Source organism: Triticum aestivum, chromosome 1D (assembly GCF_018294505.1).
Source record: "Triticum aestivum cultivar Chinese Spring chromosome 1D, IWGSC CS RefSeq v2.1, whole genome shotgun sequence".
Taxonomy (NCBI): Eukaryota; Viridiplantae; Streptophyta; class Magnoliopsida; order Poales; family Poaceae; genus Triticum; species Triticum aestivum.
In genome coordinates, this window is record NC_057796.1 from 243,063,265 (window position 1) to 243,077,257 (window position 13,993).

Below are 13,993 nucleotides of genomic sequence, written 5' to 3' on the forward strand. Positions count from 1 at the left end.
TGATATGAGTATTACAAGAGTTGATCTAGCACGAGATCATGGAGGCTAAACCCTAGAAGCTAGCCTATGATTATGATTGTTCTTGTCCTACGGACTAAACCCTCCGGTTTATATAGACACCGAAGGGGGCTAGGGTTACACAGGGTCGGTTACAGAGAAGGAGATCTACGTATCTGAATCGCCAAGCTTGCCTTCCACGCAAAGGAGAGTCCCACCCAGACACGGGACGAAGTCTTCAATCTTGTATCTTCATAGTCCAACAGTCCGGCCAAAGTATATAGTCCGGCTATCCGAGGACCCCCTAATCCAGGACTCCCTCAGTAGCCCCTAAACCAGGCTTCAATGACGATGAGTCCGGCGCGCAGATTGTCTTCGGCATTGCAAGGCAGGTTCCTTCTCTGAATACTCCATAGAAGATTTTGAACACAAGGATCATGTCCGGCTCTGCAAAACAAATTCCACATACCACTGTAGAGAGTGCAATATTCCACAAATCCAATCTGCTGACAACTTTTCATAACGTGACATCACGCCACGACCCGGTCTTTATTCGAACCGTTTTCCTCAACGAGCTGCTGCACATGTTGCGAGGCGGTTTCCTTGGCACGTCTTGTTGAAGCAGAGATCGTGTCCCCTTATCACGGGATTCTCATCAATACGGGTATGGGTAACCCAACCGTGCCATCAATCGCGGCGTTTGGGGAATAAGCAATTTTACGGGGCAAGTGGGGAGGCGCACAGTTTCTACCGCCTTTATAAAGGGACAAGGATTCCTCTTTTTCACCCACGCCTTCTTCTTCCCCTGCCCACCCATTCTCACGCACTCGAGCTCCAGCGCCCAAGTTCTCATCTTCTCCACAAAGCCATTCCAAACATGTCCGGAGCGGGAGGCAAGTGGATGGTCTCCTCCGTTATGGAGGAGGACATTACGAAGCTCCGGGAAGCCAGATACCTGGCCACAGACATCGCGCACCGGCTCCCAGACGCGGGGCAGATCGTCCCTACTCCAGAACCCCGTGAGAGGGTTGTATTCCTCACCCACTTCGTCCGCGGACTGGGATTTCCCTCCACCCATTTGTCTGCGGGCTCATGTTCTACTACAGGCTGGACTTCCATGATCTGGCCCCCAATTTCATCCTCAACATCTCGGCGTTTATCGTCGTCTGCAAGGCCTTCCTCCGCATCAAGCCCCACTTCGGCCTATGGCTGAAGACCTTCAACGTGAAACCGAAGGTGGTTGTCGGCCAGCAAGCGGAGTGCGGAGGTGCCATGGTGGGCAAAATTCCCAACGTCAACTGGCTCGAAGGCTCCTATGTGGAGACCGTGAAGGGGTGGCAATCGGGGTGGTTCTACATCACCGAGCCGCGTGACACCAACTGGGTGGCGGCCCCCGAATTTCGATCCTGCATCCCCATGCGGCTCACCTCCTGGAAAGAGAAGGGCCTATCCTGGGGTTCGTCGGTGGAGCTGACCGGACTCCAGAGTTGTGTCAAAAATATGATAAGCAAGAAAATCAAGCTTGTCAACGTGGTCCAGGTCATGCTCTTCCGCTGGATCCTTCCGTGTCAAAGACGGGCATTCAATATGTGAGAGTTCGACCCTTACCGAGGAGGTACCTCCTCCCCTTACCGAGGATCACGGACTCAGCGCAAAGCGCCCTGCCAATCCGGTAAGCTCTTTATATCTCACAAGATGTTCCTTTCCCCAGTATAATCGTGTGAGGGATCTGAGCCTCCACGCCATTTTAACAGGACTGGGTAGCGACAGCAGAGCGGATCGATTGTCCGGCCCCACTGCCCGAAGATCCAGCAAAGGCTCTCTTAACGGAGATGCTGGTTCCGGCACCCTATGAGGCGCCGGAGAAGAAGGCCAAGAAGAAGGCCGCGGGGACCAGGAAAGGTCTCCGGCGCAAGGTTGTATCGGACTCATCGTCCGAAAACACCGAGGCGCACTCCTCCCACGAAAACGAGGAGGAGGAAGAGGAAAGTTCTCCCCCCCAACCGGGGGGACAAGAAAAGGAAGGCCACCCCATCTGGGGAGGCCGAAGGGTCCAAGAAGGGAAGGACCCTCCTTCCGGACCACTCCACAACAGCTGCTTACATCGACGAGGAGTGGTTGCCCAGGGACAAGCCCCTGGCGAAGTCGTAAGTATCCGGACACTATAATAGTTCTGGTATGTTTTGTTTTATTGCTTCTTATCATATCAAACATGATCGTGCAGTCCGTCCAAAGCCTACATCAACGTATCCTCTTCGGATGGGTCTTTGGGCCAGTCGGCGATGAACAGCGATTCACTCCCGACAGCCACCTCCCCCAGCCCACGGACGACATCGAGGTGTTGTCTCAGAGGGTACCGGACCAAGGGGAGATAATTCTGGAGGCGCCCCAAGGCGACATCCCAGACGCCGGGCGCATGGGGGGTAAGACTCCCATGGGTTCTGATGACGGGGGCCGCAGCAAGTTTGGCCCCCAGCCGGATACTGCGCCGGAACCTACAGTGGTTCCGGATTCTGACAGGCGACCCCTCGCTAAGGGGGGCAGGTCGTCTGTGCCGATGGCCTCTGTCCATCCAGAGGCATCGGACAACTTGCTGGAAGCACTTCGCAGCGCTTCCAATGACGAAGAGCGCGCACCATCATGAGTGCGGTGGTCGAGAAGGTTCGGTCCGCCAAAAGTGGATTGACCGAAGCCTGTGCCAGCCTCCTAACAGGCTTTGAGGTAAGTAATCAAATTATGAGAAAATATCATAGCATAGACAGTAGTCCCTGATGCTCTGTTTGGTGTTCGGAAAGAAAGGCCGAACAGAGGATCAAATAACAATCACAGGAGTCTAATCAGAATATGTCTATGTGAATAAGCAGGCTTCGCTGCTGGTCGCTCCCGCTTGTACTGCGGAGGTCTCCGGACTGAAGCGGGACCTTGAGCGGTCCGAGGAAGAGCTCGGCCTTACCAAGAGGCAGCTCGAAGAGAACAAAGGTAAGCGATACCCCGTCTGTATATTTATAAAGAAAAAGTGGTTTTTAGATCATGGGATCACCATGAATTTTGCTAGGGGCCACGACCGAAGTGGCGGCCCTGAAGAAGGCGCTGTCCGAGGCCGAAGACAGAGCGGCCAAGGAGCGCATCGAGCGCGAGAAGCAAGAGGCCCGAGTTGGCGAGGTCCAGCAAGAGCTCCAGGATTTCGTCAAGAAATACGAGTCCTTGGAGCGTGACTCTAAGACGCAGGGGTCCGAGCTTGCGAAGACCCTCGAGAACGCACAAAATGCCAAGGCAGAAGCCCAAAAGGCCCTCCAGGAGATTCGGGCGGTCAAGAAGATAGCAGCGCGTAAGGCATTCATTATGCAATGCAAGCATGTGAAGGAGACTTTCCTTTTACTTGCCCGAATTCGGAGCTCTCTGTAACACCCCAAAATTTTGACCTTGTTTTATTAATTAAAAATTTTGCCAGGAAATTAAATTTTTATTTTTCTGGATTTCTCCTTTGATTTCAGAAACCCTCTTCTCTTTAATATTGTGGGTTTTTACCTCAAGTGGAAACTTTCCAAAAATATTTTTGGACTTGTATGCCCTCTTTATAAAATGAATTCTTTATCAGTGGATTTATTTGCATAATTATTTTTCATGAGCTTTATTCTTTTTAAATGATCTTTCATAAAATTTGGAGCCCCTTTTGCACTGCAACCATTTGATAAATGCTTCTAATATTTTCACCAAAAATTTGGGGATGTCATGTGAGGTTTCCACATCCCTTTTATGCAAAAATATCTTTTGGTTATTGGAGATTTTGAGCTCTACATCAATTTTTCAAATCTGGTCCAGTGGGTGTTTTTGCACTACAACCTATTTAAATATTCTTCTAAAAATTCTTCCAAGTGTTTGGAGATGTCATTGGATGCTTATAATGCAACCTCATGCAAAAACCCAGTGATGTTCTTTGAAAAATTTGAGTGAATCAACCTCATCTTCCTTCTGGTCCAGTTTGGTGATTTGTACTGCAACCCCATTTTATTTTGCTCTAGTGCCCTTGAGCTTCTTCCTACTTATAGTCCTCCCTACCAAACCCTTAAGTCCAGGAGATTGGACCCATTGGAGTATTTTTGGTGCATGCAATGATAGCCTTTAGTTTCTGCCCAAAACTGGTTTTCTCAAAAACTTGCACTATCAACTTTCTGTTTTTGCCAAGCTAACCTTACCAACTTCTTGAGATCCTAAAGAGACTAGGATCTGGAGAGTTTGGCCACCCCAAGAGTTGCCTAGATGGCCATGGCATTCTGTCGAACACCCTGTGTGCAGGAACAGTTTTGGCATGTCTTCTAGTTTGCATTGTGGACTTGAGCCCCTGACCCATCCAGCATGTCCACTAACCTCCTAGCTATCCCTAGCCCTGGCCTGCTATCTACCAGCCTCACCCAAGCTCTATAACGCGCACTGGCATTTCGTCGAACACCTGGTGTGCGTGCTCTGGGCGCGGCCAGAGCGCGCGTTTTGCACGTGCGTGCGCTCGGGTCGACGCGTCCCGTCACTGGCCCTAGGTCGCCTGCAAAGCCGCGCCATACACTCACCCCCTCGCAGCAAACCTCCAAGCCGCACTGGCGCCCTACAGCGTCGCCGGCAGAGCTCCCTTGGCGGCACGCCGGCGTCGGCAGCGGGCTCTACCATGGACGGCGCCGCCCAAGCCACCCGCGCGCGCCAGCTGCCCCCTGGGAACAGGCCGAGCTTATCCGCATGCTCGTCGGCACGCGCTCGTCGCCGCCACGACGCCCTGCAGCTACAGCAACGGCGACTCGTCGTCGATCTTATCCACCGCCGCGGAGCCAGCCCTGTCGCGCTATAAAAGGAGGCCCCGTGCTCCTGCGAGCACTCAGGCAACCCCAGGCCACCCCCATAGTTTCCCCTTAGCCAGCAATCGACGGGGAGAGTCCTTCTTCCTCGTCTCCGGCCAGTTCGGCCGCCGCCGAGCTCCGGTGCAATACGCCGCAGCCAGGCCCTCCCCCGCCAATCCAATGCCACCAAGAGTTTCCCCATAGTCGTGCGGAGGTGCCTAGCGCCTCGGCCACGACCAAGGACCCCCGGAGCCCAAAACCCACTCTGCTCCCGAACCTCCGTCCGCCGCGGAGCTCGCCGCCGGTGACCTCCTCCGTCCCCACCTGCCTAGCACCCACTGGGAGGACCGCCCCAGTCTGGCGGATCCATCCCTGCCCTCGGGACCCCGTGGGGAGCTGCCGTTCACCGACGGCGATCGCCGGAGGCCCGCCCGTTCGGGCAGAGAGAGAGAGGAGGGAGGGAAGAACGGTCAAACCTGACCAGTGGGCCCCTTGGACCCACTGTCAGTGACCCGCGCGCCCGTCCTCTCTGTTTAAGTGAAAGCGCAAAGTCCGGAGTACGTCACCTCTGCTTTGAAAGCGTATTCTCCCCCGAAGCGTTTTCCTTTTTCTGATTTTATTAAAACAGAACTTTGACTGGCTATAACTTTTAAAATAAAACTCCAAATGAGTTGATTCTTTTTCCTACCTCTCTCAAATTTCATCTAGTTTATTTTAAGATTTATTTCAAAAATATTTGGGACAACTTTTTGTACTGTTTTTGAAATGTGTGTTGTTTGATTATTTTTCTCAAAATAGGATTTTTGGAGAAAGGCATCCTTCAAAAGTGCACCCCCACATGCATACACTTGAAGGCAAGCATCCTGAACCCTGGCTTAATATTTCTGGATGTTGTGATACGGTTACAACATCACCTTGACTTGGAGCATACGCTATTTTATGTGACGATAAAAAATCATATGCATGAGTGCATAGTGGAGTTTTCTTTGCTGTGATAAATGGATATGTTGGTGATGGTATTCATCCTCGTAAGCTTCCCTTGCATACCGGAAGGAAGCCGGGAAAGTCGTGGTCTTGGGTAGACACGGGCTTGTCCCTAGTACCTCGTCGGGACGAGTATGTCCGGTATGGCATGGTGAGGCTTGACGAGTGGTAAGTTTACCTGTTAATGGAAATATTTTTGTTATGATAATCATGCAGGGAACACCTGAACCTCCTGAGTCGGCCTTAGATCGAGTCTTGTCCAGTGACCCCCATACTTGCCTGGTACTACCACTTGTCCCTGCCTTAGGTAGGGTACGGTTCAGTAAGTTGTCAACCCCTTTCTAGCACACACCGTACAGAGAGGCCGTGATGAGGGTCCCATGGCCATGGATTAAAGCCAGTCATCCGGTCCGGGGGCATGGGTGTTTTTTCGGTTGGGACCGAGTGGGGGGCACCCCTTAGAGCGCGCGTATATAAATTTGATCCCATGCTACGTCGAGGTTGTAGCCTCCCCACTTAGAGTTTGGCTTGACAGGTGTTGTGGGTGATTCCAGACACCGGTAAGTTAAGCTGGTGTGTGCAGGTCAGGCGTGTTTTCAATTAAAAGACCGTAGACGGAATTAGTCCCGATGGACTAAAGAAATCCGTTACCCGTGGGTAAAGAGTACACCCTCTGCAGAGATTATACATCTATTCGAATAGCCGTGTCCATGGTTAAGGACTACAGTCTGGGATAGGTCAAGTGTCGGTCTTAGTGTCGGTCTTCGGAGGAAAAAACGGTTAAACCAGAACTTGGATCATGACTTGTGACTTGTGACGATTATGATCATTATTATTGTGGACTAACCATTTACTTTATTTGTATTATTGAGTATCCCTGGGACGGTTCTACCTCCTGGATATTCACTGTGATTATCTTTTATATATAAGCCCTTTATGTGGTGTCGCATAGACGCCCGACTGTGGCATGCTTGTTGTTTCTTTTATATATAAGCCCTTTATGTGGTGTCGCATAGACGCCCAACTGTGGCATGCTTGTTGTTTCTTTTATATATATAAGCCCTTTATGTGGTGTCGCTCAGACGCCCGACTGCGGCATTGTTAATTTATTTGCACCCTTTTCGAGGAGTCATTTCAGACACTCGATCACTACATTCTATTTCTATATTGCACATCCATATATATTTTTCCCGTATGCATACATCATGGATTTCGTATCTTTCGTGACAGACATTATGATCATAGAATATTTCGGAGCATGATTACCCCTGGTTATATTATACCCGTGTTCTTGATGTTTGCGAGTACATTCAAACGTACTCACTGGCTTGTCCCTGGCTATTGTCTTGGCCAGATTTCTTGCGTGGAGAAGAGCATTACGATGACAGCCCCGGAACCTACGCAGTGTTGACAGCAGCCTCGCGAAGATAGGAGTTATCCTGGTCAGCTGTTCTTGTGGGAAATGGAGTCCCATAGACGCAGATGAACCACAAACCGCTTCCGCCATCCACCATTAGAAGCCAAGTGTTGTACTCATAGGCCACAATGGTCTTGTACTACATATTTTTGTACTTTACTTGGAATTCTTGTATCAAGTTGGTGCCTCATCAGCTAACAGTAATCCTGGGGCTGGTGAGCACAAGGGCCATTTTCTGGAGAATTATTATCCTGAAAACCCAGTCCTGACACTCTCCAGGAGCGTTCGCAGATCTACCACGCAGCGTATCGGATGCCGCGGAGTTCTACCGGGCCGAGGAAGGGAGCTCGACGGAAAAGTTGTTCTGGTCTCAATATGCCGGGACCGAACATCCGATGCCCTTGAGCGACCAGCTGAAGCAACTGGTCGAGCTTCACAAGGCGGCCGAACTGGCCATGAAGGGTCTCATAGTCCGGATGTGGCCTGGCGAGCCCCTTCCCGGCAACTACTTCGGCCTGGTAAAGGGGCTTGTGAATGCCTGCCCACGGCTTGATGTCATAAAGCGGTCCATCTGCATTGAAGGTGCGCGCAGGGCCTTTGCCCGTGCGAAAGTTCACTGGGCAAAGATGGATGCCGAAAAGCTGGTGAAGGAGGGGCCACCGGAGGACAAGGAGCATCGCCACCCCGAAAAGTATTATGACAGTGTCCTGAAGGGTGCCCGCCTTGTGGCGGAGGAATGTGCTAAGGATGTAATATTTGAATGAATGTACTCATGTGATCCTGTAATATGAAAACGAGTTCATGTGCGCTATATAACGCTTGTCAATTTAAAATATTACCTTCTATGCAGCCGTTTATAAAATCTGAGAGTTGGCCAGTCGTTGGCTTCTGCCCCATGTAACTAGTACTCAGGTGTTCAGGATAAATCTTAAACACTCTTTATCCAAAAAAATTGGTCCTTTAAGGAGGTGTTTAGCGCAGCGAACAAGGCAATCGGACTATACAGCTTTATCACTCTCACTTAGCCATAGAAGTCTACAATTTTAAATTTTGGCGAAGCCCCTAGTATTCGGAAGGCCGAACTTGGGGTGCTATATACGCGTAAATCGGACAAGGCCGATTCCTCGCCCGAAGCGGAAAAAATCTATAAGGATTTGAGACCCCTCGAATAGCGACCAGCTCTCGCCGCATCATGACACTCAGTTTTCGGCTTTCTCTACTGAGGTGCTCGTCCGGAAGAACCGGGACACAATCGCAGTAGTTCTCCCAGTGCTACCTTAGCCGATATAGCGGAACGTAAGGTGCCAAAACATGGGAGCCGGGCAAACCCAACTATTGACCCAAGACATGATTCGGAGTTGATGCATATAATGCTATAAGTTCGGGGTGCCGCACTGTCGAAAGTGTTCGGACTTTTCTTGCCATGTTATGGGGTACACTGAAGCCCCTGGCGCATTGGACGTACCAGAATGTACGGGTGCAATTTGTCGTAAATAAGCAGAGAGGGAAAAAAGATGAAGAAATGCAATAATAAGCTAACGATGTACATTGTTATTTAAATGATACGTCAAAGCGTATGTATAAAAGTAGTGCAATAAGAAAAAATAGGACTATTTGACATGTCCTATCCAAGGGCAAGCTGCGTGTGGGTATGTAAAACAGGTATAGCGATCGTTATCAGAGACCACCTGGGGATTCCCTTGTACGTTGAAGCTTCTTGATTCCTTGGTGTTTCCTTCCCGTTATGGGTCCGATAATCAGGCTATCGGAAAGGGCTTCCAGAGAATAGGGTCCTGTAAGGAAGAAAATGGTAAAGATATACGGGTCCTAAGGCGGTTGAGCCACATTGTGGGCCGTGCCATAGCCGTGCCTCCGCCTATGCCCATGGTATCTTGAGTGCGTAATTATGTATGCGCGGCACAAATTTCGCCGCTTGACTGGAACTAGGGCGGAGGCCGAATTGCTAGGCGAGCTCTGGATGTGCCGGACGATCCTGTTGCAGGGTACTCCGGACACGCTTGAAGGTGTCCGGGGGTTTTATCGCCGAATTGGCGGTTTGCCTCAGAAGGCTGCTTTGTACTTCTGCTGCGAGGGCCGCAGTGTGCTCCTCCGTACGGAGCGAGCGCTCTGTGTTTCCATTAACTGTTATAACCCCGCGAGGTCCTGGCATTTTGAGCTTGAGGTATGCATAACGCGGTACCGCACTGAATCTGGCGAATGCGGTTCGTTCGAGCAGTGCGTGATAGCCACTGCGGAAGGGGACGATATCAAAGATTAACTCCTCGCTTCGGAAGTTGTCCGGAGATCCGAAGACCACTTCCAGTGTGATTGAGCCCGTGCAACAGGCCTCTACACCTGGTATGACACCTTTAAAGGTGGTTTTTGTGGGTTTGATCCTCGAGGGGTCGATACCCATTTTGCGCACTGTATCCTGATAGAGCAGGTTCAGGTTGCTGCCACCGTCCATAAGGACTCGAGTGAGGTGAAATCCGTCAATGATGGGGTCAAGGACCAATGCGGCAGAACCGCCATGACGGATACTGGTAGGGTGGTCCCTGCGATCGAAAGTGATCGGACAAGAAGACCATGGGTTGAACTTTGGGGCGACTGGCTCCATCGCATAGACGTCCCTTAGTGCACGCTTCCGTTCCCGCTTGGGAATATGGGTTGCATATATCATGTTCACCGTTTTCACTTAGGGAGGAAATTTCTTCTGTCCTCCTGTGTTCGGCGGCCAGGGCTCCTCGTCGTCGTCGCTATGCAGCCCCTTTTCCTTGTTTTCGGCATTCAACTTGCCGGCCTGTTTGAACACCCAGCATTCTCTGTTGGTGTGGTTGGCTGGTTTATCGGGGGTGCCGTGAATTTGACACGAGCGATCGAGTATGCGGTCCAAACTGGACGGGCCCAGATTGCTTCTTTTGAACGGCTTTTTCCGCTGACCGGACCTAGGGCCACTGAATCCGGCATTGACTGCCGTGTCTTCGGCGTTGTCGCCGTTGTTGCGACACTTGTGTCTGTTGCGACGTGGCTTGCCGTTGCTATCTCTGGCATCTAAATTGCCAGGATTTCTTGATATGTTGTTGCTGCGAGCCAGCCAGCTGTCCTCGCCCGCACAAAAGCGGGTCATGAGTGTCGTGAGGGCTGCCATGGACTTCAACTTCTCTTGGCCGAGGTGTCGGGCGAGCCACTCGTCGCGGATGTTATGCTTAAATGCCGCTAAGGCCTCGGCATCTGGACAGTCGGCAATTTGGTTCTTTTTAGTTAGGAACCGAGTCCAGAATTTCCTGGCTGACTCCCCGAGCTGTTAGGTTATGTGACTCAAGTCATCAGCATCCGGTGGTCGCACATAAGTGCCTTGGAAGTTGTCAAGGAATGCGTCTTCCAAGTTCTCCCAACTGCCAATGGAGTTTGCCGTTAGGCTATTCAGCCAATGACGAGCCGGCCCTTTGAGTTTTAGTGGGAGGTACTTGATGGCATGTAGATCATCACCGCGGGCCATGTGAATGTGGAGGAGGAAATCTTCAATCCATACTGCGGGGTCTGTTGTACCATCATATGATTCAATGTTCATGGGGTTAAACCCTTCTGGGAATTCGTGATCCATTACTTCGTCGGTGAAGCATAGGGGGTGTGCGGCACCTCTGTGCCGGGCTATATCACGACGCAGTTCATACGAGTCTTGTCTGCTGTATTCGGCCCGCCCGGATTTGCTTTTAGTATATCCGGCGTGACGGTCTTCGTCACACGTTGGGGCGCGCCCCCGTGATCCGTAGATCGATCTTGTATGTCCTGCTTTGTTTTCCAATATGTCTCGCAGGTCCTGGTGTGTAGCCCTGGGCCTTGGTGTTTTTGTTTGACTGGCGACGGGGTGCGGGCTGGACTTCGGGCTGATACTCCGCTTTGTCTCGGCCACGAGGTGGCCGGTCAGCCGCATCATACGCTGGTAGTGTAGGCTTTAATGCTTCCTCCTCGAGTTGGGGTCGCAACCTGCGCTTTGGGTAACTTTTGGTTGGGCGCTCGAGTTCGTATTCCTCGGCTGCCAGGACCTCGGTCCATCTATCCGCTAGCAGATCTTGATCAGCTTGAAGCTGCTGCTGCTTTTTCTTCAGGCTTTTTGCTGTGGCTATAAGCCGGCGCTTGAAGCGCTCCTGCTCGACGGGATCCTCAGGCACGATGAATTCTTCGTCGCCGAGGCTCACCTCGTCTTCGGAGAGGGGCATGTAATTGTCATCCTCTGATTCTCCGTCTATCGCCTATTCTTTAGGGCTAGCTTGCCCATCCTCCCGCTCGAAGCCTGGCTGGGGGGATTGTCTTCGTCTTCGGCACTATTTGTCTCTTGTGCCGGTATTGTTGCTTTTGCTATGGCGGGGCTTAGAGCGGCGCCGATGACGCCGGTGCATAGATTGCTTCTCGAGGGGATTATCCTCCGTTGCCTTATTGCCATCTCTTTCTTTGGGGGTGTCCACCATATATATTTCATATGATGAGGTGGCTGTCCAGTGCCCTGTGGGCGGTGGTTCTTGTTCTTCTCCTGCATCGTCGTCCATACCGTCGATGTCTTCGGAGCCGAAATCAAGCATGTCGGTTAAGTCATCGACAGTGGCTATTAAGTGGGTGGTGGGTGGGGAACGAATTTCTTCGTCCTCCGCTTCCCACTCAAGCCGGACATAGTTCAGCCAAGGGTCTCCTGACAAGGAGAGAGATCTCAATGAGTTTAGCACGTCGCCCAAGGGAGAGTGCTGAAAGATATCCACGGAGGTAAACTCCATGATCGGTGCCCAATCAGATTCGATAGGCACAGACGCAAGCGGTTCGGAGCCTGTGGCCGGGGACGAATCCAAGTGTCCGATGACACAGGTCTCATAGGAGGTGAAGTCAGTATTCGGCTCTATCGCCGCTGAGTGTGCGGCCTCCGTGGCGGGGTCCATCCACCCGTCCTCGGATGGCACGATCTGCTCCGGATTGAGGGCCGGAGTAGCCGTAGGTGTGATCTCCCGAACACCGTCCGATGGCAGAGCTAAGTCATGCTCGTCGTGACTGTGCGGCGCACCTGAGATGGGCTCGAATCCGTCGAAGATCAAGTCTCCGCGGATGTCGGCAGTATAGTTCAAGCTTCCAAACCTGACCTGATGGCCAGGGGCGTAGCTATCGATCTGCTCCAGATGGCCAAGCGAGTTGGCCCGCAGTACGAAGCCGCCGAATACGAGGATCTGTCCAGGGAAAAAAAACCTCACCCTAGATCGCATCGTTGTCGATGATTGAAGGAGCCATCAAGCCTTTATCGTGACGGCACATTGGAACTCTCAATGAAAGCAACAATATCGGTGTCAAAACCGGCGGATCTCGGGTAGGGGGTCCCGAACTGTGCGTCTAAGGCTAATGGTAACAGGAGGCGGGGGACGCAATGTTTACCCAGGTTTGGGCCCTCTCGATGGAGGTAATACCCTACTTCCTGCTTGATTGATCTTGATGATATGAGTATTACAAGAGTTGATCTACCACGAGATCGTGGAGGCTAAACCCTAGAAGCTAGCCTATGATTATGATTGTTCTTGTCCTACGGACTAAACCCTCCAGTTTATATAGACACCGAAGGGGGCTAGGGTTACATAGAGTCGGTTACAGAGAAGGAGATCTACGTATCTGAATCGCCAAGCTTGCCTTCCACGCAAAGGAGAGTCCCACCCAGACACGGGACGAAGTCTTCAATCTTGTATCTTCATAGTCCAACAGTCCAGCCAAAGTATATAGTCCGGCTATCCGAGGACCCCCTAATCCAGGACTCCCTCAGTGGACAATGCGGAGGTGGACCTCGAGAAGCGTGTTGCCGAGGCGCAGGCTTGGTTCCGCCAGGCCCACCAAGACCTGAAGGCTGCCCAGGACGCACTGGCCGAGCGCCAGCTGGAGCTTGTCATGAAGCAGGCCGACATCGAGAAGGCCTAGGAACTGGCGAAGTAGGAGACCACTCAGGCCGAGGCTGCTCGGCACCAGCAGCAGGCCACGCTAAACTCCCAGGAGGAGGACCTTGTCGCGCGCGAGGAGAAGCTCGCTGCGACACTCCGCGGCAAGGACGAGGAGGTCGAGAAGCTTGTCCTGCAGCAGACCCAGGAGCTAGAGTAGAGGCACAAGGAGGCACTCAATGCCCAGGCTCTGGTCCACGCCGGCAGGGTGAAGGAGATGGAGGTGGAGCAGGACAGGCTGAAGGACCAGGTGCTGAAGCTGTCCAAGGAGAAGGACAAGCTCAACGGCGCACTAGTTGAGGCACAGGGCGCGGTCCTCAGCAGGGCTGGGCAGCTTTCTGAGGCCAAAAACTCCATCAAAGACCTCAAGCTGAAGCTGGAGGGTCTTGAGGGGATGCTGTCGGAGACCAAAACCTGGGAGGAGACCCTGACCAAGGATCCGGAGGCCGAGAAGCAGCTGCGGAGGAACGACGCCGCCACCCACAAGGAGTATGTGGAGGGCAAAAACCGTTGACTTGGCCGCCTCGCCGCCGTTGCAGACTAGGCCCCCAGGTAGCTGGCTACCATGGGGATGCCGGATGTGAGGTATGCCCCGGAGCCGAACTTGAGTCCCAACTGCAACCTGACCCTGTTCTTCGAGAAGGTTGTTGGTGCCCTGGAGTGGCTTCACTCTAACCGGGCGGCCTCCCTGGCCGATGAGGCCCGGAGGCTGTGCCGGGTGCCATGACCAAGGTCCTCACCAAGGTGGCGCACTGGAACCCTGATCTTGACTTCGACACCGTGCTGGAGAGCTTGCCGGAGGATGCGGA